Raw genomic sequence first — 15,296 nt, forward strand, 5'->3', positions numbered from 1 at the left:
TTGTTAATGTGGTAACATACATTCACAGGATACTTTAAGCTAAGATTTATTTAGTAATACTCAGAGGTGGTATTCAGCAGGTTCTGAACAGTTCTGGAGAACCGGTAGCGGAAATTTTGAGTAGTTCGGAGAACCTGCAAATACCACCTCTGACTGGCCCCGCCCCCATCTCTTCTCTGCCTCCCATTGAGTCCCAGCTGATCGGCTGGGTCTTCTTTGGTTGCCCTGCACAGGAGAACGGAGCTGGAAAACAGGTTAATGGGGTGGGGAGAGAATGGGGATTTTGCAGTATCCTTCTCCTGCCATGCCCACCAAGCCATGCCACGCCACGCGCACCAAGCCACACCATGCCCACCAAGCCACGCCCACAGAACTGGTAGTAAAAACAATTGAATCCCACCACTGGTAATGCTATCCCTGGGTTTACAACATACATCAAGACATTTGCATCAAGCCAAACTAAACACACCTTGGTTTTGTAAATTGTCAGGGCCCAAGAAAGTGACTACAATTGAAGCCAGCAGCCGGGTTAATTACTCAGCCCTTGGCCCAGACATTCTTGTTTGAATTCTTACCCATTTTTATCTTTAAAAAAAAAAAAAACCTCCCAAATTCAGCTAGCACACTTTGATATTCAGAGATTCTACCGAGTTTATCCACGATCAAGGTTTGGCTTTTTGGAAATTAAACAGACCTTGGGGTCAGATCTATACCCAAGTCTTTGGATTACTATCATCAAGTCAGAATGAAATTACTGCCCTGGAGTACAACTCAGCAAAATGCAGTTTAGAATACACCAACGTGCCTACCGTCCCTGTCCTATTGTTTCTCTTATTCTTCTTTATTTTTCTTATATGTACCCATTTCATGTATTCACAACTATGTATACACTTATATTTATTATCTTGTAAACAATTGGCAAATCAAATAAATAAATAAAATAAATAAATAAATACATACTTTGTCCTTCCCCAAATGTGTTACAGACAAGGAGAATAATGTCAGGAATAGATCTGAATCTTTAATCAGAAGCCCTGGCCCATTTCCTTATGTTAGTTCAGCCATTTATCTTTCACACTTCCCAGCTGCCTTACAATCAAGATTTTAAATGTTCAGATCCAGCTAACAAAGTGTTGGAAGTTAAAAACCGCCCCTCTCCTAGAAAAATGAAATATTTTAGGATATATTAAAAAGGCAGAATATTTCCCCTATAAGAAAAGTAGAAACTCAGAGAGGCAGAAACTCAGCCCCCTCCCTTTGTTAACGGGCCATTAAGGCCTGGGACAGTCTACTCTACATAACAAAGATCTACCTCCTTCCAGCAGAGCCATTTCATTGCCCTTTGCTGCATCACCAACCAAGTTTCAACCAAACTTAGCACACAGACAGCCTATGACCTCTGACAGCAACCAATCAGGACACTCTTCCTGTGCCCAAGGAAGTTCAAAGCCAGAGAGGGTATAAAACCCAGGGACTCTCAGCATCTCTTCCCTTTTCTGTCCAGGAACCCATCCTGTTCATCAATAAACCATCTTTCCAAGCAGTCACCATGTTTCCAGTGTCTTCTTTCCCCACTTGGAACTGAACTCAGATGGACATTTCTTCCAACAATTGGACAATACAGTCAGCCCTCAATTTACGGCCACAATTCAGCCTCCCATTTCTGTTGCTAAGTGAGACATTTGTTAGATGGATTTTCCCCGTTTTACCACATTTTCTTGCCATAATTGTTAAATGGAATCACCGCAGTTAAGTTAAGTAACACAGCTAGTAAGGGAACCTGGCTTCCCCATCGACTTTGCTTGGCAAAAGGTCGCACCTTCACAGGACCCCAGGACACTGCAACTGTCCTAAATATGAATCAGTCGCAAAAAGGGCTGAATTTTGATCATGTCATCAGGGGGGATGCTGCAATGGTTGTAAGCAGGGGTGGGATTCTACTGATTCGGACCGGTTCTATAGATCTGGTTGTTATGATTCTGCGCAGTTCGGAGAACCGGGGAATCGTGCCCCTGGCTGGCCCCGCCCCTCTCTGCCCCGCCCAGTCAGTCCTTATCGCGCAGGCACGACATCGCTGACTGCGTTCTCCCCTGCCCAGTCACTCCTTAAAGGTATTTCTTTTTTTCCCCCTCCCGATGATCAGCTGTTCCGATGATCGGCTGTGCCGGGATCCCCCTCGCTGTCTTACCGCTTCTCCCAGGAGGCATCCCTGAGGCCCAGGAGGCAACGGTCATAAGGATGAAAAACGATCATAAGTTACTTTTTTAGTGTTGTAATCTTGAACAGTCACTAAATGAACTATTTTAAGTCGAGGACAACCTGTACAACACCATTTGTCAAGTCCTATCCTTGCTTATAAACTGGTCTGATAAATCGGTCCCACGGATTAAAATCTCATTTTAAGTCTTGTCCATGCAAGCATCTTCCAGATGTCCAGGAAGTCCTTATAAGTTATGACCATTCATTTGTTGACCATCAAAAGTTACAACAGCACCGAAAAAAAGTGACTTATGATTGGTCCTCACCCTTATGACCCTCCCGGCATCCCCATGGTCATGTGATTAAAATTCAGGCACTTGGCAATCAGCAGTCACAAGGGTTGCAGCATCCTGGGGTCATGTGATCACCGTTTGTGACTTTCCTGGCCAGCTTCCAACAAGTCAATGGGGGGAATTGGATTAGCTTAATGACCACACGATTCACTTTGCAACTGCAGTGATTCATTTAACAACCATGGCCAAAAGAATCGGGCATGACTCTGTGGCAAGTACACCCCAAAAGGACAGCACCAGAAACCTCACAGCACCAGAAACCACAGAAAACAGTGCCAAGAGACTCAAGCCAGCGCTTCTTCCTTTAAGAAAACCAAGAAGCACCAGCTGAAAGGAAAACTCAGAGCAGCAGTGCTAATGGCTGTTACAAAAGTAACAGAAAAGTAACAGAAACACTTCAGTAGAACCATTAAGATAAGCGGAATCAGGCTAAAAATAAACTCTCCAAAGTAAACCAAAACTCCCTCTTCCTGCCCCCTAACAGGATTAACCCAGAAAAACAAGAAAAATGCAGGGCAGAAACAAAACAAAACCCATCAAGCTGCAGGAGCTTCAAAGGGGAATTAAGCATAAAAGGCTCAGATTCACACTTCCAAGCTGCTTGCAAGCCAGGAACGCTCCAGCTGTGTCACTTTTTGCTTCTTGCCTTCCTGCATTGAAAGAATTCCACTTTCTGAGAGCTGGCTTCTGCATTCATTTCTTCTCAGCATCTGCGGCGTATCCCAGCTGTGAACAAACTGGGGAAATTTCTTCCAACAACTCACTTGACAACCACTTGGTTCCAATTATGGTCATAAGTCGAGGACTACCTGTATTGAAACTCCAAAAATCCCCAACATAGAGTCCCAGATGGGAGAAGGCAGTTTTAATCACTGCTTTTAGAAGCCCGGGCAAGTTTTGCTTAATTAAGTGTGTCCTGGGTATTTCCCCACCCATCCACCGCTGTTTAAAAGGGTGTCTGAAGCCTTGATATATTGCAAGCATAATTGAGCAGGATTTCCAGGGAATTCAAAGTTCAGCAATTTATCATCTGAAACTACACGGTTTCATTCTTGGCTGACAAGCTGCCATTTCTGGCAGGGACGGCAAACATTACATCATGTAGATAAGCCATTTAAAGGACAGGTCGGATCTGCAAAACTGCTTACCAGGGAGATTAAGGGAAAATCCAAATGTGGTTGCTAATGAGATCGTGATTGATCACTTTGCAAGGCTGGGTTCTAAGAATGGAGTAGCTTTCGCTAAGCCCAAATCCCCAAAGCTTCTGCATGATATAATCTGTGACCTAGGTGAATTAAACAACTGTCCCCTAACCGACATAGATTTTGCATGATCTTCTACATATATAAAAGCAAAACATCACTCACTCATCATCACAAAATCTCCAGAACCATAAAGCCTACAAACTTGAAATTTGACACATATGTTTCTCTTGGCTTCTGGGTGCTCACTAAAAAAGGATTTTTCGAAATGACCATCAGAGCATCATTAGTATTTCCTATATTAATATTAACACGCTCTGATGCTAAGGAGTTCTACTCCTCCTCCCCATCTGCAAAACACAAGCAGAGGAGTTTCAGTTTCACAGGAGCAAGCAGCTTTAGTACAGAATAGTTGACCTAAGCCATGCCCAGGCTCCTTACTGTCTCCTTGCTCACACAGCAAATACGGCTTCAGTTTCCAAACAGCCCTCAACTCTCTCACACACTGACAGGACGCTAGCCAGATGAATACTGATGGATGCTGGTAGACAGAGGCAGAATTTTCTTCTCCTTATTTTCCTCCCCAAAAACTAAGCCCGATCACATAGTTTCATAGCGAAGCACGGGTATCCAGCTAGTTTACTAATAAAGCTGAAATGCAATGAAAAGTAAAGCTGGTTGTTGTATCCATTGTCATCAGTTTGTATAGTTAGAATGGAATAGAATTCTTTATTGGCCAAGTGTTATTGGACCCACAAGGGATTTGTCTTCAGTGCATAGCCAGTGATGGCGAACCTTTTTGTTGTCGTGTGCCGAAAGCGTGTGCGTGGCAGCACCCACAATGCAATGCACCCCACTCCCCCTGTGCATGCACGTGCAACACCCTCCCTACCTGTACTGTGCATGCGCCCACCTCCCCGCTAATTTTCAGCCCGTTTGAGGCCTTTTTCAGCCTCCCAGAGGCTTGAGGGAAGCCTCTGCAGCCTTAGGAGGTCGAAAAATGGGCCTTCCGGAAATACCGAAAGTGCCCGTTTTCAGCCTCCGGAGGCCTCGGGCTATTTTTGCCCTTCCGGGGGCTTGAGGGAAGCCTTTGGAGGCCGAAAAATGGATCCGTTTCGTCACTTCCAGTATTTCCGGAACAATCAGTGAGAACAATCAACCCACGGAACAGTAGTTGCCTTTGAAAGTTGTGGGAGCTTCATCACTGCAGGCTTTCAAGAAGAAATGTTAGAAATGGTGCAGGATCTCCTGCTTGGGTGGGAGGTTGGACTAGATGACCTACAAGGTCCCTTCCAACTCTGTTAATCTGTACTTATGTGCCATGACTTTCATTACCAGAATTTGCAGGGGGATAGTGCGCTTAGTAATGTTCCTTTTTCCAATTTTAATATCATGACCATTTTCCAGTCTACCTTTCCTTGATACAGGTAGACCTTGGCTCACAACTGGTTGCTTAGCAACCATTCAAAGTCATGACTGGCCCCCTGGAGCTACTTATGACCCATTTTCGAAGTCCTGATGTCTGTCCCTCCTCCCCCTATGGTCACGTGACAACATTTTGGGCGCTAGGCAACCAGTCTGCATTTACGGCCATTTGCAGCATCCTGAAGCCACATGGTGCAACTTTCATCATTTTGGCATTTCATTTACTTCTGGTTTTGCTTTTAATGACTGCCCCGTTCACTTAACGACCACCGTAAACAGGTTGTAAAATCAGGCATGATCACACCGCCATGATCAAATGATCAAAATTCAGATGCTTGGCAACTGACTCATATTTATGACGGTTGCGGTGTCCCAGGTCACAAGCCAAGTCAATGGGGAAGTCAGATTTCACTCAACGACCTTAACAACTAACTGCAGTGATTCACTTAACAACTGTGGCAAGAAAGGTCGTGAAATGGGGCAAAGCTCATTTAACAGAAGTCTCACTTAACAACATAAATTTTGGGCTCTATTGTGGTCGTACCTTGAGGACTACCCATAAACTGGCCCAAATATCCATTTTTCCTAAGGACATTTCATAGCTCTGCATGATCAACACAATCAAAGGCCTTTCAGGAATCCATGAACTACACTTAGACTTCTTTCTACCAATCTTTTGGTATCTCGATTATCCAGAATATATCAGTATTAGTGTCTCATGTTCCTCAGCTTTCTCTAAAGCTATCCTCAACATCTGGCATATCCGTTTCCATGTGAGGCTCTAATCTGCCTTAGATGATCCTAAGCATTAGTTTGGTAGCGTCTGGATTTAAGGATAATGTACAATATCTGCACTCTCCATGAAATCTTCTTTCCATGACTTTAGTATATATAACCACTGTATCCACTCTCTAGAATTTGCTAATATGGTATGGTTAGAACCTTTAGTGATTGTTCTGACCCAAACCTTGTTCCAAGTAAGCAAACACCAAACAGAGGTAAAAGCAAAACCTTTTAATGCTTCTCTGAGAATTCCATTCATTCACAGTTAAAAGGCTGTTTCAAACTAATTGTCTCTGATAAGAACGAGCCTTGCCAAGGTTGTGCAAGGCTGCCAAGAACACTGGATTAAATTGCCAAGAAATATTCAAAACGAAAAGTCCCCAAACACCAACCAAGATATTCCAAACGTCCACGAGAACTTGAAGTGCAAGAACTTCTTTGCTTCCTGCAAAGAATCCCACCTCTGAGGGCTGGCTTTTATCCCTTAAAGGAGGGGCCATTACCTTGCAGCCTTACTCCTGAGTCGCCCGTGCTGCTGCAGCTGCTCTTTCCTTCGAGCAGCCCTGCCCGCACGCGCACTGGGCACAGACTCCTCGGGGGCCTCTTCATCACTGCTGCCAGCCTCCACAATCTCCAAAGGCAGCATTCCACTCCCTGATGGTCCTGGCCCCATCCCTGCATCACCCGCAGGCCTCTCATCTGAGTCCTTGCTCTCCGAGACCTCAGCCATCCACACCTGCTGCTGGCAAACCTCAACAGTGATTCCCTTTTTGTTGCTTGCCAGATTTTGGTAAATAGTCTCATCAATTCCTATAGTCCAGGGATCTCCAAACTTGGCAACGTTAAGAATTGTAGACTTCAACTCCCAGAATTCTCCAGCCAGCTAGAATATATCTAAGATATATTCTTTCTATTTTTATTTGATCATCTTTGAATCAGTCACTATTTGCCCCATCCTGTCTTGGCATCCTTAAGCACAGAGTTATCCAACCATGGCAACTTTAAGAATTGTGAACTTCAACTCTCATGGCTGGCTGGGGAATTCTTGGAGTTGACGTCCATGATTCTTAAAGTTGCCGTGGTTGGATATCCTTGCTTTAGCATATCAATTTGAGATTGAAAATTTCTGAGTTCAGAGATCATTTAGAAGACTTTGTGTGATGACCCAGGGTGGGATACAAAATAAACACAGTCACAAAAACAGGTGAAGCCCCTTTTATTCCTTTACTTTGCTTCAAAGCTCCAAATACCCTTTACTGGAGACAAAAAAACTCCCCCACAAGCAGTTACAAAAAGGAGGAAATGCTGTTTAAACTAAAAATGCCTATAAATTACAAAAAGTAAAAACAACACAAACCATACTGAAGCAATTAAGGGAACCAGGCAAGATAAGGGCTTGAAGACGTCCACAGATATCGCAACACAAACTGGGAAGGACGCCAAACTCAGAGAGGAAGGACAGACTACAGATATTTCCACACTTTGTTTCCAGCACTGGCCCATACGCATGTCCGTCCTTTTAAACAGTCCTCACAGCTGCAGCCCATGAAGGGGATCAAGGCCCTTTCCTCCCCCATAGACCACGCCATTCACGTCTCTCCCTTATGCTCTCCTTCCTGCGTGCCCTAGGATGGAGAGGGGATGGGCCTGGGTCTTCCTCTGATTGCCCAGCCGGCCTCTGCCCTTCCCCAGCCTCCTCCACAACCTCCGGAGCCACATTTCCACTCCCTGTTGGCTGTTCCTCCTCTCCCTCGGAGTCAGTCTCCAACAGGGGCATGACACTTTGCTTGTTTTTCTGCCTGTGTTTCCATCTTCGATGCCTTTACAGATGTTATTGCAATACTGCTTCTTGTGTCTCCTAGCATCTCTTTGAAAATATTTTTTAAATCTTTAAAATATAGCTCTTCTTCTCGGCAATTTTTATAATTTGTTCTGATATCCTAGTTCAAGACTACAAAGCAGTATCTGAAGTTCTTCTAGGAAACATGGGCTTTCTGCTCAAGATCACAGTATTGCTTTGATCTTCTTCAACTTGATTTGGAACTTCCTTCTAAGTAGTTTGTGATCTGTTAATACCAGGCCATCATTTTGTTGCTGTGAGCTTTTGAGTGGTTTTGTCTCTTTGTACTACTAATAAAGCCAATTGGATTTCTGTGGATTCCATCTAGTGATGTCCATGAATATGGGTGCAATTTTGATTGCTGGAAGATTATGTTAGCAATTAAGGAATCACTTCAGAATTTCCTATTCTAACAGGAAGAAAAAGAGTATTATAAGATTTTGGATTTATTTTATGAATGGTTAGATAGAAGAGTAAGAAACTGAAACATGTGGTAACAGTAATAATACACTATAATTGATTATTTCTGAATGAGTAAGAATATGAATATAACTTTGCAAGGATGAGATTTGTTTTTGAAAGATGATACAGAACTGAAATTATAATGCTAATGATAATATAATAATGGAACAATATAATATAGAATGTTGATTAGAAAGGTCTATGAATATAATCAAATAAGAAATGTGTAATAATATTGCTATGAGCACAAGATATTTGTACCCAACCAACACACTGTAAAATTGAACGTTGGTTTTATTTGTTGCTTTTGCTGTAAATATAAAAAACTTTTTTTAAAAAAAGAATTTCCTATTCTATACAATCTAAATATTTCTTTTTCTCCTTAACATTTCCAAGTTTGGCATTCCAGTTTCCAACCACATGCAATACATCTTGATTTCGTGTTCTATCATTTTCAGACTGAACTTGACCATAAAATTCCTTAAATCCTCACTGGTGGTCAGAGTATAAATATGGATAATCTCTTATTAAAGAAATGTCTGCAGACTTTAATTGACAATTATCATTGATAGCTTGTACCAAGTCTTTGCTACACCCTAATTCTGGGAGTTGAAGTCCACACAGGTCTTAAAGTAACCAACATTGGACACCCCAATCTAGGCTTACAAGCCTATGGCCTGCTTGTTTGTGATATAGCTTTTAATATAAATATATATTCTTTCCTTTCCCATCCCTACTCCATTTTATAAAAGAAAAACAGGTCTATAGATCTATTTAGATTTCAGTTTCAGTAGGTAGTTTCAGCCATGGTGGAAGGTGCTGCTCTCTGGACATGTCCATACCAGCCGAGCCAGCCTTCTCTCATCTTCTGTATAATTGGTGCCACACCAAAATGTTGCCCAACGATGTCATTTGTGATGTGGTCAAGAAGAGAAATGCCCCATATCCAACGGCACATTCGCATTTCTGTGGCATGGAGATAGCTTTCGGTCCCTGTTGTTGTTCTAACGAAGGCTCATTGAGACACTAACAAACACACGTTAGTCTCAAAACCCTTTTTTATTTATTTCAACGGCTGTGAATTTTAGTCATTCACAGCCCATAATAAGTCTCCAACAGTTTGTAAATAGTCCCATGGAAGTCTGCCAAAATCCTTCAGGATAAGTCTGATAAGCACGCACCTTTATCTTCCTTGAAATGCTGCCAATGACTAAATTTCCAATTAGTTATACAAAGCCAAACGGAGCACAAATTCAACAGAGCTTCAGGTTTCAAACAGACCAGTACAAACAAAGTTGCACTACTATTACTGTTAATCTTCTCATCACTCCTTATCACCCATCTCCTCCCACTTGTGACTGTACGACTGTAACTTTGTCGCTTGTATCCTTACGATCTATTTTGACTGTTTCCTAGTATGATTTGATTGCTTATTGTACCCTATGACTATCATTAAGTGTGTACCTTATGATTCTTGACTCTTGATGAATGTATCTTTTCTTTTCTGTATACTGAGAGTATTTACACCAAGACAAATTCCTTGTGTGTCCAATCACACTTGGCCAATAAAGAATTCTATTCTATTCTTAAGCAACACAAATCTTGGGTTCAGCTCTGGTCATAAATTGAAGACTACCTATAATGCAGTTCATGAACCTTGCCACCAACTTCTTTGCATATTAAGAATAAGTTCAATTTTCCTATTTAGTGCAGGAATTCCAAACTAAAACATTAGATACAAACAAAAAGGAAGAAATAGTTTAGCTGTCCAACTGTCCTAATTATTAAAAAGCTTTTTCTAACACCCATTCAGAATCTTCTTTCCATAATTTATGTTGATTATTCCACATCCTCTATCCATATCCTGTAGCAAGTTTATGCTATTGTGCAGATTTTTATATGTAGCAGCCTAAACAGGGTATCTTCTCACAAACAAGTCTAAAAATTGTGCTTTTGTAAGTATCTCCACACACTGAAAAGCCAAATGAAATTACTGACATTGATACTCTAAGTAAGAGGATGAAAAAGTAACTTCTTTTCCATTAACACTCTTGAGCAAGTCCACATATTGAACCAAGCTATAAAAAAAGAATCGTAAGTGCTTTTAAATAAATCACAGCCGCTTAATTCACACACTATAGTAAGCCGTAATATATGTGTCTAGTTTTAGCTTAGTGTGATGCAATGGAGATATGCTGGAAATGGTTAGAGAAGATCCAGAACTGATACACCAAAGAAAAGAACCCACAATGGGCTTTTATTTCTGTTCAGATTTTATTAGAGTTTATTGTAATATAAAATAGAAATGGGAACAAAGGGAAAGGAACATGTGGAGAAAGGAAAAAGAGCATGAGGTTAAAAAAACAAAGAAAAAAATAATGATGTCTGACTTTTTTCGATGCAGTAGAACACAAAATACAATTGCAACTTTTTCTGTTTTACATGTCTAGTAAATATTAGTCATTTTTACACATAGAGTCCTCGACTTATCACCATTTGTTTAGTTACTGTTTAAAGCAGAGTGTCATCTCATAAAATATTTCTATGGTCTTTTTAGAGTTGCCAACTGAAAGGGAGTGGGGAAAGGGGTTTGAAAGAGTAGTGCGGCAGCTTGGAAATCAAAAGTGCATTCCATAAATAGTTTTTCAAAGATAGTAACTAGGTGATTGAAGCTTCTGCCATGCAAATATCTAACTGGAGAGCATGACTGATGACTCTTGACTATGGATGTGTCCCATTGGAGAATATGAATTATGATACACCCAGGGGGTGGGGGGAAACCAGGGTCAAGGGTGACAAGGAATGATGTGTCTCAGAGTCGGCTACACCCAGGCAGTGCCAGACATGTTAACTTCCAATAAATCGAAGTTTTGGAAGTTTGGCTCAAGACTCAGGATTTAATTGGGGTAACCACCGGAACCCTGACACAGAGGTGTCAAACTCAAGGCCCGGGGGTGAGATCCGGCCTGCAGAGTGCTAGATCTGGTCCACGGGCCTGCCCTGGAAACAACAACGAACCAGCCCGCAGTTCCTCTGCCAGCAAAAATGGAGCTTTTGCGAGGCCGCACACAGTACCCAAGCTCCGTTTTCACCCACAACAGCCTCCTGCAGCCCTCTGCCAGGGAAAACAGAGCCCACGCTGGCCATGCACAGCCTCCCCAAGCTCCGTTTTTGTTGGCAGAGGGCTGCAGGAGACCATCGCGTCCAAAAATGAAGCCTTGATGAGTGACATCAAGCTGGCCGCGTCCACCCTGGCCATGCGCACCCCGAACCCCTAAGGTCAAACACAACCCTGATGCAGCCCTCAATGAAATCGAGTTTGACACCCCTAGTTTAAAGGTACAATGGCATTGGGAAAAAAAAACTATGCACAACTGTCCCAGCATCCCCATGGTCACATGATCAAAATTTGGGCACTTGGCACACAGGAAGTACTTACGATAGTTGCAGTACCATGTGATCGTCATTTGTGATCTTCTCAGCTGGCTTCTGACAAGCAAAGTCAATAAGGAAAGCCAGATTCACTTAATGATTTCACGATTCACTGAACAACTCCCTTAACATGAGCCACGATGGGGCAGTGGTTAGAGTGCAGTCCTGCAGGCTACTTCTGCTGCCTGCCGGCTGCCTGCAATTTGGTAGTTCGACTCTCACCAGGCTGAAGGTTGACTCAGCCTTCCGTCCTTCCGAGGTGGGTAAAATGAGGACCCAGATTGTTGGGGGCAATAGTCCAATTCTGTAAACTGCTTAGAGAGGGCTGTAAAGCACTGTGAAGTGGTATATAAGTCTATTGCTAAGTGGGAAGGAAGGAAGGAAGGAAGGAAGGAAGGAAGGAAGGAAGGAAGGAAGGAAGGAAGGAAGGGCTGTGATGGTGCAGTGGTTACAATGCAGCATTGCACACTAACTCTGCCGACTGCCAGCAGTTCGATCCTGAATGGCTCAAGCTTGACTCAGCCTTCCATCCTTCCGAGGTGGGTAAAATGAGGACCCAGATTATTGGGGGCAATAGGCTGACTCTGTAAACTGCTTAGAGAGGGCTATAAAAGCACTATAAAGCAGTATATAAGTCTAAATGCTTTTGCTATTGTTATCAAGCAAGGCAAAAAAGATAATAAAATATATCGTGACTTACTTAACCAACAGCCTCGCTTAACAACAGGTACACTGGTCCTAGTTGTGATAATAAGTCAGGGCTATCTGTAACAACAAAGTTAATACAAGTAGTTCTCAACTTACAACCATTCATTTAGTGACCATTCAAAGTTAAAACAGCACGGAACAAAGTAACTTATGACCACTTTTCACATTTACGACTATTGCAGCATTCCCATGTTCACGTGATTAAAATTCAGACGCTTGGCAACTGGCTCATATTTATGATGCTTGCAGTGTCCCTTTAGTGTTGCCTTTAGTGACCTTCTGGCAAGTAAAGTGCCAGAAGACAGATTCACTTAACAACCGTTCTACTAACATAAAATTAAAGTGATTCACTTAACAACTGAGGCAAGAAACATCATAAAACGGGACAAAACTCACATAACAAATGTCTCCTTCAACAACGGACATTTTGGGCTCAATTGTGGTTGTAAGTTGAGGACTACCTATATCAAAACCTCAAACCAATGTTTTATTTTTATTTTTTTGATGTTCAATTCCAGAAATGTGGTTTGCAGTTGGAAACAAAACTGGTTAAATTCTCTTGGACTAAGAGAGTCGGCTTTCACATCTCTGCCAACTTCATCCCTTTTTCCATCCGTTCTTCCATTGTGGGAATTGAAACATTTTTTTTCCATTTTTGCACATACTGGATTCTCCCCGCAGTCGAGATATATCATCAAAATTTCCCAGTTTTCTTTCAAGTTCTTTACAGGTAGTCCTCGACTTAAGACCACAACTGAGTCCCAAATGTATGTGAGACATTTGTTAAGTGAGTTTTGCCCCATTTTACAAACTTCCTTGCCACAGTTTTTAAGTAAATCAAAGCAGTTTTTAAGTGAGTGACACAGTTGTAAAGAGAATCTGACTTGCTGGTCAGAAGGCCGCAAAAGGGGATCCCATGACCACCACCACCACCACCCCGGGACACTGCAGCCATCATAAATATGTACCAGTTGCCAAGCATCCATATTTTGATGTGACTATAGGTGACTATAATGGTTGTAAGTGTGAAAAACAATCATAAATCACTTTTTTCAGTGTTGTTGTAACTTTGAATGGTCATTAAGCACTGTTGTAAGTCAAGGACTACCTTGTGGTGACAATCAAAGAGCCATCTTAGGGGAGAGGCTTATTTTATATTTACATCAGTGGTTCTCATCCTTTTCTTCACCACAAACCCCGCTTTAAATACCTTTTCTGGTTACGAACTAAGGCCACGGACTCCCAAGACTTAACTCAAGATTTAAATCATAACATTTCTTCAAGCCTTCGTGGGACCCCCTGGGACAACATCATGGACCCCCAGGGCAGGAGTGGGATTCAGCCAGTTCAGGCCGGTTCGAGCAAACCAGATGATAAATTTACATTTGTTTCGTCGAACTGATAGTTGAACCGACCGGCTGGCCCCGCTCACCCCACCCCGGAGTCTCCATGCGGCCCGTTTTGGATGCAGGTAAGTGCAGGGCTCATGCAGAAGCGCTGGGAGGTCGAAAAACTCCCCTCCCTGAAGTTCCAGAAGTCTGGAAATGGGCCTGTTTCGGCTTCCGGAGAGCCTCCGGAGCATGGTGGAGGCCGTTTTCGCCCTTCCAGAGGCCCGAGGGAAGCCTCGGGACTCTGGGGAAGGCAAAAAACGGCCCATCCAGAAGTTCCGATAGGCCACACCCACCATGGCCATGCCCATCCAGCAACTGGGCAGACAACCAGTTGCTGGGATTTTTGAATCCCACCCCTGTCCCAGGGTCCATGGACCACAGGTTGAGAATCACTGATTTACATGATTGTTCTTTTTTCAAGAAATCAGATGACCAAGATGATGGATAAGAGATCTTCTACTCCCTACATTTTAAGCCAAGCATTCCATAATATCAAAGATGCATTTTTCTTGATCAGGAAATTTCCTTCGTTGCTCCTTATACAGTAACTACCGTATATCCAGACTGGCAAACTGTGATTTCTCTTCCAAACCAGGATTCATTCAATCAGCCTCTTTTCCTTTTTCTTTTTGCTCCATACCGAAAGCAAAGCAAGCTATACCAAAAAGCCACCTTATTAGGCTGGGAAGAGAATATTGCAAACTTAGTATATCTGTGATGGGGTGTTCTTTAATAACAGTGCAGTGAGGTTGCCATAGAAACATACTTCCGAACATTTGCCAGAGGGAAAAGTTGTGAGAATAAGTAAGCATGCTGCAGAGAGGAAGAGAGAGGAGAAATCTGCCAAAATATTATGCTGAAGATAGATTTAGCCCTTGAACCAGCTTGAAACTATAACTGATGGATTGAATAGGGCACTGGAGCCACAGAGCTCTCATAAATAGGCAAACCCCCCCCTCAACTGGGTAATAGGGCCACAATTAGATTTTATTAATCTGCTGTGGAAAAAGTGCCTTAGTTACAGCCTTCCCTGGATACAGCAAGCTTATTTACATTAAAAGAAGAATCCTCTACACATAGAAACCAGCATATCAGGAGTAATGCAAGCTTGGCCCAAGCTCCTTCACACGGCAATTGTCCCTGGCAAAGTTTTCCTCATGAAGTCACTAAGTCACGCAATGCCACACAAAGTAGTTTTTTTTTAAAATAAACTTTATTAGTCTTTTGTATATTTTGAAAATAAAACAAAAAATAAATATCATGACATTAACAGTTTTGTGACATCCATCTCATCCATTTCTATCTTTTGTGCATATTTACAAATGTATACAATTTTGTGTGAATATATACATTTAATCTATAAGTTGCTTATCTTTAATTCCTTCATTTTCTTTGTGTCTTAATTCGATCCAGTTATACCATTTTTCCCAAATTCTATAGTATTCAGACTCCTCTTTCTCTCTTGTACCATTAAAGTCAATTTGTCCATTTCAGCACATGC

At 42.3% G+C, this 15,296-nt stretch overlaps 1 protein-coding gene across 2 annotated transcripts in view; it reads right to left on the minus strand.

Annotated features, from left to right (window-relative positions):
- MAPK4 (mitogen-activated protein kinase 4) overlaps nucleotides 1-15,296 on the minus strand; it is a 112,762-nt gene that overhangs the window by 63,563 nt on the left and 33,903 nt on the right. The window lies entirely within an intron of this gene.

The sequence above is a fragment of the Notechis scutatus genome, chromosome 2 (genome assembly GCF_049901735.1).
Source record: "Notechis scutatus isolate UNSWTSFEM ecotype Mainland chromosome 2, rNotScu1.2, whole genome shotgun sequence".
Lineage (NCBI taxonomy): Eukaryota > Metazoa > Chordata > Lepidosauria > Squamata > Elapidae > Notechis > Notechis scutatus.